The sequence below is a fragment of the Cupressus sempervirens genome, chromosome 8 (genome assembly GCF_028749045.1).
Source record: "Cupressus sempervirens isolate cs-2001-9-10 chromosome 8, ASM2874904v1, whole genome shotgun sequence".
Taxonomy (NCBI): Eukaryota; Viridiplantae; Streptophyta; class Pinopsida; order Cupressales; family Cupressaceae; genus Cupressus; species Cupressus sempervirens.
In genome coordinates this window covers 695,982,134-696,000,178 of record NC_143125.1, presented here as the reverse complement: position 1 = coordinate 696,000,178, position 18,045 = coordinate 695,982,134, and positions in this window count along the sequence as shown.

Sequence of the window (18,045 nt, the reverse complement as noted above, 5' to 3'; positions counted from 1 at the left end):
AAAAAATGTTCTTTGATCCATTCAAGAAAGATCCAAATCATTAGAATTTAAAAAGAACTTGAAGTTGCCAAAATATAGACTAGTAGGTTTCAGCCTTTGTGAGTGCACAAATGCTTTGGCATACTTAAAATCAAATTTTTTGCCTTGGCATACTTTATAAAGATGAAATTATCCTTGAGTAATTTGAAGATGAGCCAGATGAATAGTTTTTAAAATGGATCTCAACTATGCAAGAAATCTATCGACAGGTTTTAGAGAAATAGGTGCGAAATGGAAATGGTGTAGCTCAAACTGTGAAAGCCATTGGCCAATATCTTTGTCATTTCTTCATCGTTTCGCATGCCATTTTCTTCATTTGCATCACTTTAATGTAATCAAATGTCTTCTACTTTCAAGCTCTATTTTTATAACCAATGTACACATTAAGGCAAAAGAAGCCTTATCAACTGAATTTTACACACTACCCCATGGAGTGAAACTCTAAAATTTCAAATGCTAGACCTATAATTACATCAATCATGTGAGAAAAACATTCATTAGGTCCCTTGTATATACTTAGAGATCACAACTTCACAATCATCCTTCATCTGAGAAGATCATCAATGAAAACATGATATCCTTGTCGGGTTAGGAGCTATTACTTACCCAACATGATGACACTTTGAACCAACTCACCCAGCTTATAAATGAGATGGCAAGAGAAAGGGAAACCTGACAAGGATAGCCTACTTAAGAAGGACTTAGACCTAGATACAAATCAGACCAGAAATGACTATGGCTTCAAAATATTTCACTTTTAACAACATAGGTATGGGGTGAAAAGTGGGGAAACATAGATTTGAGTTATAGAAAGATGAGAGATGTTTTGCAATAGTATGGAATAAAGGTTCAAGTGGACACATGCCACTTCCAGATTAGATCTGAGTTTCCATTCCTTTTGTATATCTTTCTTTTTCTAATACATTATAAGGGTTCCGATCTTGAGATTTTTGTCACTATTGTGAGACTAGGGTTCCAATTTTTGATATGTTTCATTACTGTGATACCATGTTGGTCACAGTTATTCTATGATGCCACAAGGTTTGATCTAGAACTATATTTCCACATTCTGCAGTCATCTCTCTTGTATGAATAGTGACTAAAGATAATATATATAGTTCTAATCTATTTAGTGCTTTCAGAAGTTAGTTACATGCATCTTGAATGTATATTTATAAAGAAATGAATACAATGAGCAAGAATCTTCTTAGTTTCATTCTGATTCTCATCTCCTCTCTCTGTAATCTGTAATGTTTTGTTGTTTAGGGACAAAGAACTTGGACACTTTGGCATCCTCTTAAGGTTGTATGTCTAGTATTTTTTGTTGATAAAATGAAGAGCCAAGTAAATGCTTGTTATATTTCACATGGTTGTTAGTTATTTGAGAAGGATATTTCATGAGAATGAGGTCTTTATGAGCACTGATGTCATATTCACAAAGTGATAAGATAGGTCTGATATCTTGATATATGGAATATGTCTCGGGTATCATAGATGTATATGTATGATTTGTGGAACTACCTAATAGATAAGGCATTGATTAGCTACAGGAACAACTTTATCTTACTATTACATATTTGGGGAATTTCTGAAACCAATTTTAATCAATCATCCATTTCCCTTTTTTCTTAAGAGATGAAAGGATGCCCTCACTTAGCTTATTAATTTCTTAGGTACTACTATTAGCTTTTTCATGTCTATGATATTTGCATAAGTACATAATATATAAGGGTATTAATCTACTTTGTTTTAGATTTAGTTGTATGCTTTTTGGAACACTAGTACCATATAAAGAATCTATAGGTCCACACACCTACATTTGTAGACCTTGAAGTAGAAGAAGGGTCCAACCTTATAGTTGGCCCTATGTCTAAAAGGATATGTTGCAGATGGGAAGTAGCTACCCCTAGATGTATTATGTTCTCATCAGGGCAATTTGAAATTGTGACATTTCAAAACACCAAAAAAACTGATACTAAATCTAAATGTAATGATGAAGAAAAAGTGTATGTTGCTATGAAAGAATATTCTAATGAAGATGAGAAAAATATGTTAATTTCTTATGTAAAACAAAGCGATAGATAGATAATTGATAATGGTTGTTCTAATTACATGACTAGTACTAGAACTAAATTTGAAAGTATTTGACCATACAAAGGTAGTTTTGTTAAATATTTTAATGATGTTCCATGTCTTGTGATGAGTAAAGGATCAATAAAATTGGCTAATAAGATAGAATGTGACAATTTTTATTGGGTTGAAAGAGTTAACTATTATTTTTTCAGTGATTCAAAGTTAAACAAATCAGGTTACACAGTTGAATTCAATTACAAAGAGGCCAAGATATTTTATGTTGTTGATAAACTAATTGGATGTGGTAATAAAAAATGCAACTTGTTCTTGTGAGAAATATAGTTAGTTAAATGTATTGATGGTTGTCATTTATGGCAACATATACTTAGTATTTCATTTATGCATTTAGACATAGAAAATTGTCTAAGTATTAGACAATTTGTAGGAGTATAGTGAATAGATCTTTAATAGTATGGATGATACACAAAGATTTAATCTTATGTGTTGTTGAGGAAGGTTTGTAAGATTTTCATGATGACATGTACTAGTGCACATGTGTGTATGATCAGGACAATGCATGTTACAGTAAATTTAAATGTGCTGGTATTTAATAATGCAGAATAGAGCATAGCAGAAAACAAAGCTATACAACTTTAGGAATTATTTTAATTTCAAAATAATTAGTAAGTCATGATAATCTGACTATGTGGATATTATTTTATATTATTTCAAGTGTGTGAAGACATGGAAGCCAACTAAGAAACAATTTGTGAATGCACAAGGTATAAGTAAGTAAAGGTATAAGTTAAAAAAGAATGGTGTTATGATTTCTCTATGTGTATGGTTATATTTACTAGTCAAGATTGTTGGTTTACTTTCATATGCAAGTTAAAAGGCAATTAACAATATTTAGTTGTGGGAAAAAGTTTATAGAATACTGATTCAACCTCCCCCTCATTAAGTATTATCTATTTCTAATAATTAGTATCAGATATTAGTTACATTGAAGAGGCTTAATAGCTTAGGTAAGATCCCAATGAATATGGAACAATTGAAGAAGAATCTTGAAGAAGCTCTTGAACAGATTGACCTTCTTATTGAACAGAGAGACAACTTGAAAGATAGATACAAAGATTGAAAATCTTACATTGGGAAACTAAAAGATGATATTGATGATCCAAAATTTGGCAAGGAATCATTTGTGTTGAATAGTGTTAATGATGATATAGAAAGTCTCAAGAAAGAGAATGACATCTTGAAACATGAGTTGAAGTTTGTTGAGCTAAAGTTGAGTCTCGAGACTAGTGGCAACAAGAGTGAACCTAGTCTAAAATATGAGAATGTAGATCTTAGATCCCATTTAAGTAAAGTGACATCTAAATTAGATTCTATTAAGATAGAGCATGCAGAGTTGGAAAAATACAACATCATTATGAAAGGAGAATTAGCACAAGTAAAATAATAGTTAGAGAAACTTTATACAAGTTCTAAGAAAATTGATGAACAAATATTTCATTAAAGACCTTCTTATGACAAGATAGGCCTTGGATATCTTCTTGGATAGAAGTAAAAAAAAAGACAAGATTAGGATAGAACTAGATTCTATAGGAGAAATCCCTAAAGAAAAGTTCAAGTGGTCTTATGATGTTGAGAAAACTGAATTGACAAAGAAATTTGATGAACTTGGAAGAAAAGAACAAGATAAAGAACCTAAGAAAGATGATTTACCCAAAAACATAAGACATGAATTAAAAGATAGATGTTTTAGATGCAATGGCATTGGACATATGAAGAGATATTGTACAAGTAACTCTTTTTAACCCATTACTAATTTCTATTGTTATAATTGTCATGGTTATGGACATAAGGCACTAGAATGTAAGAAACCAAATTTTGTTGATAATAAGAATAGTAGAATGTTTAGGAATACTAACCCTATAGCTAATTGAAGAAGTAGATCTAATGATGGAGACAAACCTAATGGTTAGAGAAAGAATTTTTTTTGTTACAAATGTAACAATCTTAGACTTATTGCAAGGAATTGCAAATCACTTGAGAGTTGGAATGAGAACAATCATAGGAGAAATTCACTAGTATGTTAGTTATGCAATAACATTGGACATATAGCAATATTTTGTAGAATAGACAGAGGGAACTTTAACACGAACCCTAATTACAACAGGAACAATAGCAATGATAGAAGGAAAAATGGAGGCAAAAATAGTAAGAAAGAAACTGTCAAGGAACATGTCAAGGAATTTAAAGAAGAATTTGTGAAGTCTTGTAATCTAGAGAGTTCACATACAATATTGGAAGAGAAATTATTTGATGCACCTAATGGAAATTTGAAGTCACAAATTCTTTGTGACTCAACCTATCTAAATTAAGCTATTATAGTAAGCAACAGAGCATCAGTGGTTAGAACTAATGTTAGAGAGTGAGCTTGAGATTGTGCAGTTAACAAAAGGTAGAAGATATAGAGAGAAAGCAATGTTTCATTTCACAAGTCTTGATGTGATCATGGTAAGAAAGAATTGTACTTGATCAAGGTCATTGATAAATAGGAACAATGCTCTATGTTTTTGGTAGATACACATTTATTGCACAGTGCAATTTGTAATGATTTAAGGATCACAAACAAGATTTGGTGTACCATTTGATCATGTGAAGTGTCTCAAGTGAATTGAAGAGTGATTTGACAACATTTGATGTGAAAAGAAAGTTTGTGAAGTCAAATGTTGTAAAGGTCCTAAAATTTCAAATTTGAGGTATTTTACAAAATATTGAATATAGTCTCTTGAAATATTTATAGTTATTGATGAATGGCTAGTCAAAGACTGCATGATGTTAGTGACAGAAGAAGGCATGAGTTCAAGAAACACCCTTTTTTTCTTTACTAGATGATCCTGTAGGCACATTTTCCTAAGTTCTAGAAAATGTTTTACATTTAGATGATATAAGGAATTATATACATTGCAAAATTGAGAGTATAGGTGATGAGGAGATTTGTAAGGACCTAGAAGTCATGTGTAATGATGACTTATCCCTAAAGTCTAAGTATGTGCACCTTTAAATTTGAATTTGGTGAAGTATATGTTCTTCACAGAATTCAAAAATCATGAGTGGACACAAATAATACTAAGTAGAGTTCATAATGATATGTTCTTGCTAGGTGATGCATAGATTGTTATTGACAATGACCTAATCCAAAAGGTCACAGGATTTAGAAATGATGGTTGTAATTTTGTCAATGAGAAAAGTGTTAGGAAATTAGTGGAAACAAACCCAAAAGCCAAGTTTTATGGAAGAAACATGAGGGTTGATCCTATTTAGGATAAAGTAGTCAAGTTGTTGACTAAAATATTAGGGTAAAAGTTGACCCATGGATCAAGGATAAACTCTATACCATTTGGATTCATTAATAAAATATATGTTATGGCCATTGAAAAAAGAAAAGTTAATTTGTGAAACATTGTCAGAGTGTAGCTTTTGGACAATATTGTGAAGATAAAGAAAAATAAGAGAGTAGTATTTATATTTGAGTCCTTGTTGACTCATTTATTCTTTTATGTTACTAAGAAGTTTTCTAGAGTAATGAATTGGGATAGCAGCGAGTGTGAAATGAAGATTATAACTCAAAGTTATAGATTTGAGCTTGAGAATGTAAGAGACATTGATATTGATAAAATGATGAAGCATTTTCAGTTTGAGATGAAATTGAGGTATAGGATGTTGGCAATATGTCTAATCAATTAAATAAGGTAAGTAACATGGTTGTCATTTATGGAAACATATTTGTTTTGTAGATTAGTCATGTTCATTTGTAAAGGAAAATTTTCTAAGTATTAGACAACATCACAGCAACACAAGAGATTTGATGTTAGCTGAATATTCCCCTGGAATATTCTCTTGCATAGTTAACCAAAGATGCAAGACATCGTACTGATGATGTATACCAGTGCGCATGTATGTATGATCAACCAAATTCAAGTTATGAAGGAATTTGTAATACAGTGATGTTACAACACAAAATATAGCATATCAGTAGAATGTGTTAAATGACTTAATTTATTGTTTTGAGTTACAATTTCTTAGTAAGCCAACTCTAATGATGTTATGTGAGCCAACTAAGGAAGAATTTACCAACATGTTTGGTATAAGTAAAGAACTTCATTTGCAAAGTTAGTGTGTGAGATATATGATGATAATTATGTGATTAGTGATTGTGAAGTTGATATGATGTTGTGAACTGCAAGTAACAAGTGAATACAACACTTTGATATATGATGTGAAGCATTGTTATGCGAAATATGATGCAGTTTGATATGTGTGCAGTCACTCTTGTATGAAGAATTTTCAATCAAAAGATTTGCAATGTATAGAAAGTATCTCAGTATTATATGTATACTTATTTCTCCAAAAATGTATTGTATAGTGACATGTTAGGGCAGTGGGATCTTCTTACACACATTTGTATATGATTTACCAACTCCTAATAGGGATAAAGCAACTCCTAACAAGGTTGAGGCTTCTAACAAAGCCTTAGTCTCCTAATAGGGACTTGAGCCACTATACATGTTTCATAGACTCCTAACATGGTCAATATCCTTAACCAAATTCTTTATATAGAGAATCATCTAGTGGGTTTCATTCCCACCAGGGTTTTCCCTTAGCCAGAGTTTCCCTAGTTAACAAAATATGGTGTTATGATCTCTTTTAGTGTATGGTTGATTTTTCTATTCAACATCATTAGTTTACTTTCTTATGCATTTGGTAAAGTAATTAATAATATCCAATTGTGGGAAAAAAGATTAAAAATAATGGTTCATCCCCCCCTCTCAGTATTATCTATTTCTAACAATTGGTATCAAAGCTTGATTATCATCCCTACCCTAGTTTTACTTTCTATTTGGAAGGTTTTTGGGTGACCAAATATTATGTTCAAAGTGTTTTATGCTTTCAGTTTCTCATGCATGCAATAGATTAGATCTATTGGTGATAATTGGATTATATTATTAAGTGTTGAAATTTGTCAAAAATTTTGAGGTTACTGATTCACCCCTCTTGTCTTAGTAACCTAGCTAGTCTTGATTATTTCTAAAAATTGGTATTAGAGCTTTGTGGTTCTTAGGATAAAGTTTGAAAACTTGAGAAAATATCAAGTACAATGGATATATTCAGACTTGACAAAGCTATTGACAATGTAAAGCTAGATCTGGAGATGGCCATAGCTCAAGTCAAGAAACCAAAAGAGCATCTATCTCAATCCCTATAAAGAAGGAAGGAAATTGCAAATTAGATGAATGACCTCTAGTATGTTGAAGAGAAGATTGAAGACTCTTTCCCCTCAAGCAGTTCAGATGAAGCAAATGATGCAATCAAAGAACTCATAGAAAAGAATGGCTCCCTACAAGAAGTAATAAAATTGAAAAGTGAACAAGATTGTGTGAAATCTCAAAATAGAGAAATAAGGTAAAAGAAGACTTGGAGGTAAGGAACAATGAAATTCAAAATCAATCCCTTCAGCAAGAAAGTCTTATCAATCAACTCTCCAATGCAAATGAAGAGATCATGAGTCTAAGATCTGAAAATCAAAGATTAAGGAATGACTTAGGCACTGAAAAGAAAATCAATGAAATGATGAAAGATGATCTAAATTTTGAAAATCAACTCAGTGAAAGACTAATGAAATCCCAAGAAAACATGGATCAATTGAATCAACAAAATGAGTAGAATCTTTATAGGAAAAAGGGCAAAGTAGGACTAGGATACAAAGAAGAAGGTGAATCCTCCAAACAAGATGCTCAAAGGAATCAAAGACCTACTTGAAATTACTATGGTAAGATAGGTCATACATCAAATAAATGTTGGAGTAATGAAAAAAATTTCAATGGAAAATGCTACAATTGTAGTTAGCATGGTCATAAAGCTAATGAATGCAAAGGAAAACCAAAGTTTGAAGGCAAGTGTCACAAATGCAAGAAACAAGGTCACAAGGCATCTGGGTGTAGATCTAAACCATTCAATCTAGCTGAACAATTTGTAAAGGAAATATTTGGTTGCGACTAAAATACTTTATATAGATATCATTACTATGGAGAATATGGACACATTGGCATAAACTGTGTTAGACATCACATGAGAAGAAAGGATACTACCATAAGATGTTACACATGTACTGAACTTGGTCATATAGCTAAGAATTGCATGAATATAGGTAGAGTTGAAGATGAAAAGAAGGAGAAAGTTGATAACATCAGGAAGCAGATGAGACAACAGTGGATTCCTTAGTCTACTGAGCAAGCTAGTTCAAGCGATGATAGTCATGTCACTCAAGAAGTGGGTGACTCCATCATTTCCAATTATGTTCTTAAGGAAGAACTAGAACTGTGTTTTTAAGGTCACATCTTAAATAGTTCCAATTGAAAGGAAGTAAAAGATCCAAATTAGTATTCCAAATACAAGGGGATCACAAAAGTTTAGCATCAGTATTCATCGACTAAGATTGGGTCATATTGAGCAAATTCAAGAGTAACAAAGTTATGTTTGGTTGTCAAGTTGCAAGCTTTTACTGAGCAATCTATGTACATAGTGGATGATAGGCTATCACACACTATGTCATTATGGCTCTCATCATACTGAGCATTAATGGGAATTTTTTATCAATAGGTAGGAAATCGACTTCATTTCCACCATGAATTCAACATATTGAGAACAGAGTGATTTACAGAGCATACTAGTGATCTTGAGTAGAATTCCCATCAAAATTTTTTTGAAGAATTTTCTCAGTTTACCAAGTGATCATGGCATCTAGCAGTGACAACAAAAAAGTGAAGAAAGGATTTGAAATTTTGGTGTGAGGTGTTAAGTGGAAAAATCCAAATTTCAAATTGGTGCCAGCAATCACAAAAACCCTCAACTTGAATGGAGTTTAGTTGCAGATACCACCCAAGGTACTTCTCATAAATGACATTTGAACTCATTTTAAATGTGTAGTTTACGAGATAAGAACCCTACAAATGGATAGTTCCCTAAGTGAACTCTGTGTGGATGGAATTCTTAAACTCGAGCATGAACACTTGGAAGAAAAAGGCTTAACCCATATTCCTCACCTGCCACGAAAATTTTAGATTAAATGGATTAGGTATATCTTAAGCCTAGTTCATAATGGTTAATTGTAGTTAGAGTAGCCAGTTTTGGTTACAAAGAAAATGATTCATCATATGACTAGTCTCCCTATGCTTACCAAAGCCAAAGTTACAAAAACCCTAGGCCAGGATGAGCTACAGAAGAAAACCCTAGCCGAGTGGGACAATAGAGGAATGAAAATTAGTAGTATATTTGGTATAGAACTCAAATTTGGCATTCATGTCATAGCTCATAAGATTTATAGCTCAAGTCAACTCAATAGTGTGTCATGTGAAGCAGTGGACCTATATTATAAGGTTTTTAAGAAGAATTTGGCATATGACCTAGTATATTTGATGTTGAAGCAGTTGAACAAAAATATGGAAAGCCTTAGGACTTCAAAGAATAACCCATTCATGTTTGGTTCACTATTGACATGTTTGTTCTCCTATGTTCAAAAGTTTTTTCCCTCTAAAGGTACAATTGTATGGTGAAAAGACATGCCAATCTTATATCAGATCAATGAGTTTATGGTTGAAATGGGAAAAAATTATGATAGTATCATGGATAATTATTTTGAAAATTTCAAAGAAAAGATGAATAATAAGTTCCAAATACCAAAGAAGTTGGTTAAAGACTATAAGGATGATGTTTGTTTTACAATTGATTGTGACAGAGTATACATCCAGGCAATAAGGCCTAGAATAGTGTCGGTAAAACCTCTTCCTTATTAGGTTAACATTGATGAGGCAGAGGAAATAATTGAAGCCCTAGTAAATGAGCCTATATATCTAAAGGCACCTTTCTTTGGAACCTATGATGAAGCTAAAGCAAGAATAGAACTTGAGATCAAGCTTCCATAGGTAGTGAACAAAGGAAAGAGGAGGATATCAAAATTGAAAGTAGCAAGTGCACATCTTGTGATTACCAAGGGAAAAGGTGAAGATGTGGAGGAATGTAAGAATGAAGAAGAATCAAAAAAGGAAGAAGAGCCTACAAGGAAGAAAGGCAAGGTGATTATCACCAAGCCACCCAAGCCCTCCACTATAGTATTCACAAGAAGATTCAAGAAGAAAGTAGGAAAAGTTGGCAATGAAGTTGTGTTTAGTAAGCCCCCTCTCACCTTCCAAGAAAGACTAAAGCAATTGGAAGAAGGTGTTGGTATAAAAAATTTCAAAGCATTAAAGTATGAGACTAGAACTGAGGGTGAGAAGATATAGATTGAGGAGTTGGTATTAACCAAGATGGGAAAATGGAAGTATTCCTTGGATCGGATAGCACCTTAGATTTCTAATGAGCTATTAGAAAGATTAAAGACAAATGGGAATCAACCATGCAAATAGCATAAGACATATATGAACAAACTCTGAGACAGTTGTTACCGAGCATTACCAATGTTGAGGTAAAAGAAGCTATGAAGAAAAATGAAGGCAAGATGACTATTAGATTTCATACTTGTTTAATTTTTATAAAACACATAGAGAATGTAGTCAAGGATGCAATAGCTATGTGGAAGAATATTTATCATCTGCATAAACCAAGTGAAAATCCTATTGAGATCAAAGATGATGATGATGACAGTGACAAGGATGAGGAAAATGAAGAAGACAATAGTCCTTTTGTCACCATTGATGCTAAAGAATATTAGGAATTGATGAAGGATGATGAAGAAGAAAAAGAGGATGAAGCTAAAGAGGAAGCCAAGCAAGAAAAAGAAGAGAGTGATCTAGTTAAGATAGTAGCGGTTGTCATAGCCTCCCTTCCTCACTCTCTAGCAAAAACTACAATATCATCAAGCATGGAGACAACTTTAGCAAGTTTGATTGTGACCACAATAGATACATCAAATGTCCAATCACTCTTCACTCCCTCTTAGCTCAACGTATCACTAATGGAAGTGTCTACCACTTCATGTACCAAGCTATAACCTTCCTCTTCTTTAGTTCCTGAGTTAGGTTGATCACTAGTAAGTACAATTTTGAGTTCTACAGTTTTGGATTCTTTAGTTTTGACTACTTCAATTGTACATGCTCTAGTAAGTGCTTCAATTGTAAATACTTCTGTTAGTACTTCACCTATAGATACTTCAATTTTTGGAAGTTTGGCAAATACATCAATTTTGGATTCTTTAAGTATTCTAGTAAGTATTCCATCAGTAGGAACTATACAAGTTTTCACTACTAGCCCTACTATTTCCACTATTGTTTCCATTTGAAAATCTAAAGCATTAATTTTAGAAGTTGAACCAAAGACTCAACCAAGATTTTTGATTAGTGGAAAGGAAATAAAGGAAGATATAGATCTGGATAAGGATATTGGAATTCCCAAATTCAATTTTAACAATGCTACTATAGATCAAATGAGATTAGTCAGTCAACTTCTTGAAAAGAAAACCAAGCAAAAGCAATTAAGAGAAGAGAGAGAGAGATAGAGAATTCAAAATTATTGAAAGTGCTAAAAATATTTTGATAGAGGCTATAGGTGTTGATGTTGATTCTTCTCAACACATTTTGTTGAAATTAGAAGAGGTAGTTAGCAAATTCAATGAGGATTCTAGTGGCCAAGATAAGCTAATAGAGAAAGTAGAGAAGAAGTTTAATAATTAAGTGCTTGAGCACATTGCTCAGGAAATAGCTATTCAGTAGCTAGAATTTTCTTCAATTTTGTCAAATCTTGAATCCTCCTACACAAATGTAACATCTCTTTTTGCTAAGTTATGTGATGTCATTGAGCATACCAAGGAAATAAAGAGCAAATTGAGTAAGGTTGATGAAGATCTAAAGGCTAGTACACAGAAGTTGTAGCTTGACCCTAATTCAAGCTTTGCACATGACATGAAGATCGGATTCTTATTAGATATGTAGGCAGAGTTATTGAGAGAGGAAGAAAGGATCCGGTCTACACTCTTGGATATCCAAAACATGATCCTTCCTATCATGGATACAATTCAGAAGCACATTTCTTATTCTAAACCATTGATCCATGATAATAATTTTTCAATTGTAGATCATATGATTGAGCTCTCTACAGAAGTCCAAGTTGCTCTTCAAACCTACAAAATTTTGCAAGAAAACTAGGACAAGACCTTAACTCTTATTCTTAAGGTACATTCTGAGTTTCTCTCACATTTTGGTGTCTCTATATAAGTAGATTGTGTATAAATCTTTGGCATTATTATCAAAAAGGGGGATAGAGACATGTATATATTTAAGGAGGAAAGATATTTGTATATACAATCAGTATGTTATTATGTCTAATATGATATGTACATTGTATGGGGGAGATATATGCAAAATGTATATACAATAGAGTTACAAAGATAAATTTTGAAAAATCAAAAATCTGCATGCCACATCAAGCTAGTATCACACTATGTTGTACATAAGTTTTGGCTAATAAGTTTTTTGGTCACTAATTCCAAAGGGGGAGATTGTTGGGATTAAGTCAATTTGTTATTAGTGACAACACTTATTCAAATTATGTATGGTTACCGAGCTCTTCGATCAATCTTCAGTGTTTGCCATGTAATTCAGTGGTTACCAAGTTTCACAATTCCTACCAAGCATTCTCATGGTTACCAAGTGAATTCAACTAGTGTGAAGTCCAATAGTTGTTACTGAGAAGTTTAGTGGATACCAAACTTCGTAGTGTCTACAGAGTTATCAACTCTTGTGAAGTGAAGCTAGTGTTTACTGAGTGTAGTCATGGTAAACATGGAATTCAATTTCTACTGAGTGACACTGTATCTATCGAGTCACTAGTGTATACCAAGTTTGAAACTAAATTGAAGTGATTAGTATGGACTAAACCTCTACTTCTACCAAGTGCATGATGATGTTGAGTAATGATAGTGGATTTCGTGTATCAAAAATTCACCAAGTTAGTTTTCAGAACTCGAGTTTCTACATTTGGGCTGACTCAACAATATTGGTGTTAACTTGTGTATTGGCCAACCTTGTAATTATGTGAATTGGCTTGGTATATATGTAATGTAATGTATCATACCCAATTTTAATATTTTTGATGTAAATAAAATTTGAATGTGATGATAAGCATATGAATGTGAATCAACAGTGGAGCGCAGTGTTTTGTAAGGTCATATTAGGAGCAATCAAGTTACATCTATCACATAGAGGTGATTAGTAATTCAAGGATCTCAATCAGAAAATTAAACTATAAGAGATCTACTATTTCATCCTAATAGGTGAATCAACTTCAAATCCTTTAATAGGGTAGACTTAACAGTCTCTTCTTAAATCTCTTTACCGAGTGCATACTTCATTGTATGTTTGTAAAACCTCTAACAAGGTGGACCTAATAAGGAAATTGTTAGAAGTGATCATTGTAAGCCTTAATAGGACAACTTTATACTCTAGTATTGAAGTTTTGTGGGTTTCATCCCCACCCCAGTTGTACTTTTGATTTGGAAGGTTTTTGGGTCACCAAATATTGTGTTCAAAGTGTTTTATGCTTTCAGTTTCTCATACATGTAGTAGATTAGATGTATTGATGATAATTGGATTATATTATTAAGTGTTGAAATTTGTCAAAAATTTTGAGGTTACTAATTAACCCCTCCTCTGTTAGTAACCTAGCTAGTTTTGATTATTTTCAAAGTAGGAAACAAAAGAAGATCTCATAGCAATGAAAGTGGAGAAAGAAGACAAATTGTTTGCTATAGATGTAACAATCTTGGACACATTACAAGGAATTGTAGAGCACCTGATGACCAGATGAATGAACAAAAAAGAAATGTACCTATATTTTAGTTAGGTAATAACTTTGGACACATAGTGAAGTTTTACATAATCTACAAAAGAGATCTAAATAGGAATTCAAATTACAGAAGGAACAATATAAGAAATGATGATAACTTGAAGAAAGAAATGAAGGAGCAAACAAATGAATTAAAGGAATCATTTGTAAAAGCTAAGGAACCAAAAAGTTCTCATACAAAAATGGAAGAAATCCCTAATAAGATAATGAAGTCACTTATTATTTGTGACTCCTCTTACCAGAATTAAGAATTCATAGTGAAGTAGAGTGTTAGTTATTAATAACTGATGTTAGAGACAGTATCAAAGGTTGCAAAGTTGACAGTATGTAGTAGACATTGAGAGATATCTATAGTGAAGTGGAAATTGCCTAATATGATTAGGATAAGGATATCTAAGAAGATTAACCTCTTTGGTATACAAAGATAGTATACTGAACTAGTGGCAAACATACATTTAATACAAAGTACAAATTGTGAAAGATGTAAAGGATGCAAATTGATTAGCATACATCATTTTTTTATGCAAATTTTGAATATGATATTGAAGCACGATTTGAAAAATTAAAGAGGCTTGCAATTATGCAAAGTCATCAAAAACCCTAATCTATGAAATCAAGGTATTTTTTGAAATTGTTGAGCATAATCTTTTAGAAATTGCAAGATAAGAAGCTTTTAATGTGAGCAATAGACCTAGATACAATTTCAAGAAACACCCATTTGTTTCTTTTCTTGATGACCCTATTGGAGCATTTTTGCAAGTTCTGGAAAATGTTCTTCACATCAAGGATATAAGGGGATATATTCATTATAAGATTGAAAGCATAGGTGATTCAGAGATTCATAAGGAATTGGAGAAAATGTCCAGCAACGACTTCTCAATGAAACTTGAACATAGATAGCTAGAATGACTTAACCTAGTTAAGCATATGTTCTACATGGATTTTGATAATAATGAATGGACAAGGATAATTCTGAGTAGAGTACATGATGATTTTCTATGGTTAGGAGATTCTATCATATATATGAGAAATGAGGGAAATAATCCAATAAATATCAAGAGTGTGCACAAGATATGTGAGACAAATCTCAATACATACTTTGATGGCAGAAACATGAAAGTAAACACCATTCAAGATGATGGAGTGAGACTCATTTGTAAGATTTTGGGATATAAGTACAATCAGGGCTCTAGGATAGATTCAATCGCTGCAAGGTTTCTTTATGCATCTTACTTAGTAGTAACAAGTGAAGAGGTTAATATGTGTGACATTCTCTAAGCACAATTGTTGGATAAAATTTCTAGAATCAAGAAATCAAGGAGTGTAGTCTTTAGGTTTGAATTTCTATTGACACATATATTTTTCTATGCTACTAAGAAGTTTCTTGGTATCACAAATGGGAATGAAAATGAGTGTGCAATGTAGTTAATCACTCATGCATGTAGATCAACACCTAAAGCAGTCAAAGATAGTGACATTGATAGTATAATGAAGTATTTCCAAGCAGAGATACAAGATACTTCCTGTGCTAGTAGAAAAATAAAAGGATGAATTGTGTTTTATGGTTGAGACAAATTTCACTTGTATGGAAGCTATCATTCCTCGGGTAAAGTTCATTGAACCTATGCGATATGAGATGAGTGAGGAATTGATTGAAGGCTATGTGTAGATAATCCTTCATCCCAAAGTAGATTCTAATTTTCCTAGATGGGGTACATACATTGAGAAGATGAGAGAAGTGAAGACAAGCCAAATAATAAAGAACACCAAGGAAAGGTCGATAAAGTAATTGATTCAATTTTGAAGAAATTAGTCATAATGTCTAGAAAACAATTTGATGAGGTAAAAGGGAAAGCCATGGAAATTAAGGCCAGTGGTCAATCTAAGCTATTAACCCCTACACCCATTACAGTGGTAGAATCTACTGAAAAGGTCATAGTTGTCCAAACAAGTGTGTAGACATGTATTGTGCCTTATGTAGTAGTTGCACAACATCAACCTCCAAGGAATCTAGTGAAGACTAAAGAATAATTAGCTACAAGGAAGTCTACAAGGCTAAAAAGGACCAAGACCCCTCCTAAGAAGAGAGTGAAGTAGACTATTAGTGTTCCAAACAAGAGAAGAATAAGTTTGCAGATTAGCTATTCTGATTCTGAAGAAGAAACTAGTGATAGACTAGTTGAAGCAACTAGTCAAGAAGCTAAGACATCAGCTGGGTAGAAAGCATGGAAGCCAAAGGTAGAAAATCTTAACATGCAAATCATTAATGAAAATAATTTATTTTAGTTGAATAAATACTATGATTTGTATAATAATATGGATAGGAGATAGCTAGAAAATATTGTAGTTAGGAATATGATCCGAAAAGATAAAAGGTTTGACAGTATAAGAGGATATATACCTAAAGATTTGTACAATAGATTGCTAAATAGAAAGAGTAGAGTTATAGAGGAAGATAAAAAAAATAAGAGTTAATATGGTGAAAAAGTTATGCTCTGTAAATAATGAGGAAGAAAGAACAATTATTCTGAAAGGTATAACACTTTTGTTAAGGAATAAGAAGAGATCCATTCTACTCATCAGATAAAATTATGAAGAAGTTAATAAGGAAATTCAAGAGGCTATAGTCACACTAATGTCTAGTATGTCTAAGGAGTGTGCATGGCGAAAAAAGGCAAGCCCAATGGCAGAAAAGAGTGCACAACTAGAGAAGGAAAGCTCTATGGTAGAGAAAAGTGCAGAAACAGAGAAGGCAAGTCCTGTGCCCAAATAATCTGAGGAGTGTGCATAGACATAGGAAGCTAGTAGTCCTCCTCATAGTGTTGAACCAATAGCTACACCAAGTACAAATGATTCACCACATATCACCATTGGTAGTGAATCTATGCAGGTAGATAACACTGATGTGATAGTTGATAGAACTTAGGACCCATTCAAGGATTTTGGTGCCAACATTGTTGGCAATATTGTGGATTATAGCAGCTCATCTAATGAAGAAGAAGATTAGGATCCAAAGAAAGAAGATGCACCTTCTATGAAGAAAGTTGAATCTAGCAGTGAAACAACTACTTTGAGTGTACCCTTGGTAGCAACAATAGTAGTAACTCCTTCCACACCGCTTAACCAAACAACAACAAAAATAATTTAATCAGATGAAGAAGATGAAGTGAAGAATTTCATTTCTTCCTTGAGTAAATTTCTTGAGAAGAAGAAATTAGTCAAGTCATTTGAAAAGACTTTGACTTTAGTTTTGAATAGAATGGAGAAGGTAGTAAGCCCCATTGACACCCCTGCAAACATTCAACAATGTGCAGTGATTTTGTGTAAAGCTTTTGATAATGAATTTAAAACACTTTGTAATGTGACTTTAATTCAATCACACATAGAGCATGAAGGTAAACTCCTTAATACCATGTACACTAATATGAGGAATGACATAGACACTTTGAATATATGCATTAAGGCATTGAGATAGTGTATAGAGAAAAGTAAACAAGCTCATGATAAGTGCCACTTGGCATACATTCATCTCCAAGAATTTGATGATCAGATCAACGAAAAGGTAACTAAGCTTTAGATACTCATTGATAATTTTTTGAAGAAAAATTATAAGGTAGACACCATTAAGCATACAATGTAGATACTTTATGATAGAATAAGAGAAATCTAAGTAGAAAAAGAAAAAGCTCTGAAGAGATTCACCCTCCTAAGAGAACACTTGTTACCACAAGTAACATTGTTGGAGAATCAATTAGAGGAATGCTTGTCAAAAAAATATTTATATGACAATTTTGTGGCTACAGACTTGAATATAGTAGAGTTAGACACATATGTTTTATGTGCGCTAATCAATGCTTCTGATGCACTAAAAGAAAGTTGGAAGAAACACTTTGCATAGTTAAAAATCAACTTCAATGACTTCTTTTCCAAGTTTTGATGTAGATACTAGATTTGGCAGTCTTTTCTTTTTTTGATACCTTTGTCATTGATGTCAAAAGGGGAGATATATGGAAAATTGTAATTAATTAT